The sequence below is a fragment of the Grammomys surdaster genome, unplaced genomic scaffold (genome assembly GCF_004785775.1).
Source record: "Grammomys surdaster isolate TR1022 unplaced genomic scaffold, NIH_TR_1.0 122793, whole genome shotgun sequence".
In the NCBI taxonomy this organism is placed as follows: Eukaryota; Metazoa; Chordata; class Mammalia; order Rodentia; family Muridae; genus Grammomys; species Grammomys surdaster.
In genome coordinates this window covers 6,027-11,928 of record NW_021618220.1, presented here as the reverse complement: position 1 = coordinate 11,928, position 5,902 = coordinate 6,027, and the positions used below count along the sequence as shown (strand labels likewise).

General features: G+C 43.6%; 1 pseudogene; it reads left to right on the top strand.

The window, feature by feature from the left end:
* Positions 1 to 4,923, top strand: part of LOC114636175 — a 6,251-nt pseudogene extending 1,328 nt beyond the window's left edge.
* The last annotated feature ends 979 nt before the right edge of the window (positions 4,924 to 5,902 follow it).

The following is a 5,902-nucleotide window of genomic DNA, read 5'->3' as shown; positions in this document are numbered from 1 at the left end:
TCTCTCTCTCTCTCTCTCTCTCTCTCTCTCTCTCTCTCTCTCTCTCTGTGTGTGTGTGTGTGTGTGTGTGTGTGTGTGTTTGTGTTTTATGCATGTGTACATATGCATATGTGTACATATATGTGAAAGCCAGAGTTCAGTATTGTGTGCCTTTCTCAATGTCTCTCACTGTGTTTGTTGGGTCAGGGTCTCTCATTGAACCTGCAGCTCACTGACTCAGCAAGGCTGGCTTTCCAATGGCACACAAGGTCAGCCTGTCTCTTCCTCCTCCCAACTGGGATTGCAGGGATACATGTTTATGCCCAGTATTTCTTTTTTAATTCTTCTCTCATATATTACTTCTTGACTGCAGTTGCTCCTCTGTCCTCTCCACCCGGCCCCTACCCCACCCCATCCACTGTTCCTTCTCTGTTTCTTTTTAGAACACCTAATGGGTTTTGGGGGGTTTTTTGGGTTTTTTTTTGAAACCTGGGGATCTGATCTGGGGTCCTCAGGCTCATGCTGCAAGAGCTGCACTTACTGAGCCATCTCCCCAGCCCCAGGAAGTTACATTGAAACATGGAAGATGTAGACACTATGTGTTGAATATCTAATAATAATAACACAGGCAAGAATGTGCTTGCTGTCTTTGATACATTTCTATTTTCTCTTACTAATAAGTTTAAGTTAACTAATTTATTAGACTTATTTCAGTCCTATGAATTAAAAAGTATTTAAATTAAATTTACATGAGCACTTACTTTTCTGTAAGCTGATTTAGACTGGCCCTTCATGAGAGGGTATCATGTAGACAATTTACACAACAAATATCTAAAGGTAGCTTTCAGAAACTCATTCATAAGGCAAGATCACATGTCTTTTCAGTTGAAATTTTAACCACAGACAAAGTGATCCAACAAAGCAGATTTGTAAATTTAAAAACAAAACAAAACAAAAACGAGTGTTGGGGCTGAAGAGATGATCCAGCAGTTAAAAGCACTGACTGCTCTTCCAGAGGTCCTGAGTTCAATTCCCAGAAACCACATGGTGGCTCACAATCTGTAATGAGATCTGATGCCTTCTTCTGGGCATAAATCTTTTAAAAAAGAAAAAAGGAGTGTTGATCTAAATTTGTAACAGAATGAAAAAAATTATGACCACCTGTCCATTTGGTCAAACCCTAAAGATTTTTATTGTTGCTGTTGACTTAAGTAAAACTCATTGTTTTATTATTTTATGTGTGGGTGTTTTGCCTGCATATCTGACTAATATTACGTATGTGCCTGGTGCCCAAATCGACAAGAAGAGAGAGCTGCATCCCCCGGAACTGGAGTTACACATGATTGTGAGTTACCATGTGGGTTCTAGGAATCAAACCTGCGTCCTCTGAAGAGCAGCCAGTGCTCTTAATTGTTGAGTCATCTCTCCAGCCCCAAGGCTTGGATCCCAAAATTTCTCTCTTGCACTGTCCTTTTCAGCCCTAACCCAGGCTCATAATTAACTATCACATATCTGACTTTAGCTAGGATGGGCTTGAGACAACAACCTTCTTAGACAACACAGAAGAAACCAAAGAGCATAGTGAGGCAGACAAGGAAAAACACAAGGTAGTCCAGGAGAGTAAATATGGATATAAAACAAGGGTATCAAATCAGACCCATGGGCCAACAGCTAGGCCAACAGACAAATGACACAAACATTTTATGAAATCAACAATTACCATGAAACAACCTAACAAGAAACTATAAGACCACAACACAATTGCATTAAGTCCAAGTGGGAGACTAACCTAAATTTGTAGAAGGCCTGAGGAAGACAAAAAGCTAAAGAATGAGCTGACTGTGCAGATTCCAATAAAACTCTTCCCTGTCTTAAGAGTTAGTGGCCCAGCACTTGGGAGGCAGAGGCAGGCAGATTTCTGAGCTCAAGGCCAGCCTGGTCTATAGAGTGAGTTCCAAGACAGCCAAGGGTACACAGAGAAACCCTGTCTCGAAAAACAAACAAACAAACAAACAAACAAAAAAGAGTTAGTGGCCAAAAGACAGACACCCTTATAAAACAAAGTCAGAAGAAAACCTGTTTGTAGGCTTAGATTTCACAAGATCTATTTTATTAAGGGTTCTTAAATGCTTCAACTTCCTTTCTAGTCCACTGACCAGAAGTAGGGGAGGAAGATGGTTAATAGGAAAAGGGTATTCTGGACTTTTTTAGAAGTAGATCTCTGGGGTGATTCCACCCTTTGTTGTCAGGATACCAGTAGTCCAGTTCAATAGCAAACACCAAACACAAATCAGTTGTGGTGGTGCAATCCAGCAGAAACTGCAAGGCTCCACTGGATCAAAAGGACGTTAGTGAAAATAGCCAGAATCAGCCAGAATACCACGACAAATTCTTTAGTGCTCTCTATGAAGTGAGATCCAGCAAAGACCAGCAAAGACCATTGAAGACCAGCAAAGACCAATGAAGACCAGTGAAGACCAGCGAAACATTGCACAGCAATGTGAGAGCCACTTCTCACTGTTTATGGGGTTCATTTATATTCTTTTCTAACATCACAACCCTCTCAAAGACCCTGCTTCAGCGAAACATCCTCTCACAAGAGAGCTTCAAGAAAAATATCAGATGACACAACTGAGTTTCCAAAGAAACCAGAAATTTCCATTTCACCTGTTGGTAGGTCAGTAATATGATCTGAAACACTTTACTAAGTCCCAATGAATAAATGACATGATTCTGAAAACAGCTCAGGTTTTGTCCAGGACAAACAGTTTGGGATCTCTCTCCTTCTGGGCTCTATGTTGAAGAGATTATAGAGATCTTTTTCTTGGATAAAAAACTCCACTGGTCTCTTGAGTCACCCCTGCAATGTCTAAGCTTGGTGTTCAAGTCAGAGGAGTTCCAAGTATAACCTGCTCTGCACTGCTTTCCTGTCAAGTTGCCTGAGAAGTGTACCATGGAGAGGAAGAAGTGGAGACCTTTGAGGCAGAAATTGATCAGCTCATGTTCCTCATTATTGATACTTTCTATTGAAACAAGAAATTTTCCTTTGGGAGTTGATCACTAATGCTTCTGATGCCTTGGACATGATTCACTGAGAGCCTGACAGATCCCTCCTGGTGGGACAGCCATAAAAAGCTGAAAATTGACGTTATCCCCAACCCTCAGGAGTGCATGCTGACTTTGGTGGACACAAGCATTGTCATGAGCAAGGATGACCTCATAAATAGCCATTAGGAACCATTGCTAAGTCTATCTTAGATATGATCACTTGATCATAGAGGCTCTCCAGGCTAGTGCAGGCATCTCCATGATTGGCAGTTTGGTATTGGATTCTACTCGGCCTGTAAAGTAGCACAGAAAGTTGTTGTGATGACAAAGCACAACGATGATGAGCAGTATACCTGGTAGTCTTCTGCTCCTGTATCCTTCACCATTTGTGTAGACCAATGTGAGCCCATAGGCTAAGATGTCAAAGTCATCCTTCACCTCTAACAAGATGAGACAGAGTACTTAGAGGAAATGGGGGTCAAGGAAGTGGTGAAGAAACTATCAGAGTTCTTAGGCTACCCCATCATCCTCTACTTGGAGAAGGAATGAGAGAAGGAGGTCAGTGAAGAGGAAGAGGAAAACAGAGTGAGAGAGAGGAGGAAGATAAGGATGATTAAGAGATGCCTAAGATTGAAGATGTGGGATCAGATGAGGAGGATGACAGTGGCAAAGTTAAGAAAAAGAAAATGAAGAAAATGAAGGAGAAATACATTGATCAAGAAGAGTTGAATAAACTAGGCCTACTTGGACCAGAAACCCTGATGACATCACTCAGGAATATGGTGAATTCTATAAGAGCCTCACCCATAATTGGGAAGACCACTGGGCAGCCAAGCACTTCTCTATAGAAGGTCAGTTGAGATTAAGGGCATTGCTTTTCATTCCTTGGTGAGTTTCCTTTGACCTTTTTGAGAAGAAAAAGGAGGAGGAAGAGGAGGAGGAGGAAGAGGAAGAGGAGGAGGAGGAGGAGGAGGAGGAGGAGGAGGAGGAGGAGGAGGAGGAAGAGGTGGTAGGGGTGGTGGTGGTGGTGGTGGTGGTGGTGGTGGTGGCTGAAGACAAAGAGAACTACAAGAAATTTTATGAGGCATTCTCCAAGAACTTAAAGCTTGAAATCCATAAAGATTCCACTGAACACTGACACCTCTCTGAGCTCTCGCTGTCACACTCTCACTCTGGAGATGAGGTGACTTCCACGTCAAAGAACGTATCTCACATGAAGGAAACAAGTCCATGTACGATGTCACTGGTGAGAGCAAAGAGCAGGTGGCCAACTCTGCCTTTGAGGCGTGTGCACATAAGCAGGGCTTTGAGGTGGTGTGTATGTCTGAGCCTATTGACAGCTACTGCATGCAGCAGCTCCAGAAATCTGATGTAAAGAGCCTGGTCTCAGTGACTGAGGAAGGCCTGGGGCTACCAGAGGGTGAAGAAGAGAAGAAGAAATGAAGGAGAGCAAGGCAAAGTTTGAGAATCTCATTCATGAAGGAGATCTTGGATAAGAAGATTGAAAAGGTGACAATCTCTAATAGGCTCGTGTCTTCACCCCACTGCCTTGTGACAAGCACCCCAACATGGAGTGGATCATGAAGGCCCAGGTACTGCCAGACTACTCGGCAATGAGCTACACAGTAGCTAAAACACACCTAGAGATAAGTCCTGACCACCCCATTGTGGAGAGCCTGCGACAGAAGGCTGAGGCAGACAAAAACGACAAAGCTGCTGTTGGACCTGGTGCTGCTGCTGTCTGAAACTGCTCTGCTCCCCTCTGCTTTCTCACTTGTAGAACCCCAAACCCACTCTGACCGAATCTACCACATGATCAAACGAGGCCTGGGCATTGTTGAAGATGAGGTGACAGCAGAGAACCTGCTGTTCCTGATGATATCCCCTCCCACTTAAAGGTGATGAGATGCCTCTCGCATGGAAGAAGTACAGTAGAGACCTCCTGGGAAGCCCATGCCCTCTGTATAGTGTTCCTGTGGCTTCTCCAGCAGCCTTGACTGGTCCTGACCCTCCTGGCTCTCTGCTCATGTCTAGAGGAATCTCTTCTGTCCTGTCCTTGTTCCTTAGAGCAGGAAAATCCCCTCCCACCGAATAACAGGGTAGGATATTGTGGTTTTTGGTTTGTTTGTTTGTTTATTTGTTTGTTTTATTTTGTTCTGAAATTAAAAGTATGCAAAGTAAAGAAGATGGTGAGACTTTGTTGCCCTTGTGGGTGACTGGAGAGGAGGGTAGGAGTGGGAGAGAGAAGCAAGGTCAGAGGAGGACGGAGAGAGAGAGGGGTACTGAGCCAACTGCTCTTCAGAAGTCATCTTTACTTTCCTCCTCTTCAACATCACTTTGTTTTATTCTCCATGCAATTTTCAAAGCTCTCACTGACTTCTTGCTAACTAGTAATTTCATCATTTCCTCTCTTACGTGCTTTTAAATTACAATTAAAGAAGGCCGACAGCTTGTCAACGTCTCAACGTCTAGTTCAGCATGAAAAACATGAGAAATATCAAATGTTTTCCCATTTCTCCCAATACTTTGAAAATGAATTACTACAACTTTTCTAAGAATATGGCTCTGGGGTCTCAAGAAGATGACCACGCCACCCAAAATTTTTTGGCAACAAGCTAGAAAGTTATCGGTCTGCTGAGAGTGTGTAGCTGCCAAATCAAACAGGCCTGTGAACCCTGCAGATGCCCCACGGGGTTTCCTTCCTCACTCAAAGCAGGCCCTGTGTCTGAGACTGAACCTTCAGTGCTCAGCCTCACATGCTGGGTTGGCTAACTCATCAGCTCAGGTTCTAACTGAGGCTCCTCTCTGAGCATATCCTATGCCTCTGCCTCTCTCTCTCTCTCTCTCTCTCTCTCTCTCTCTCTCTCTCTCTCTC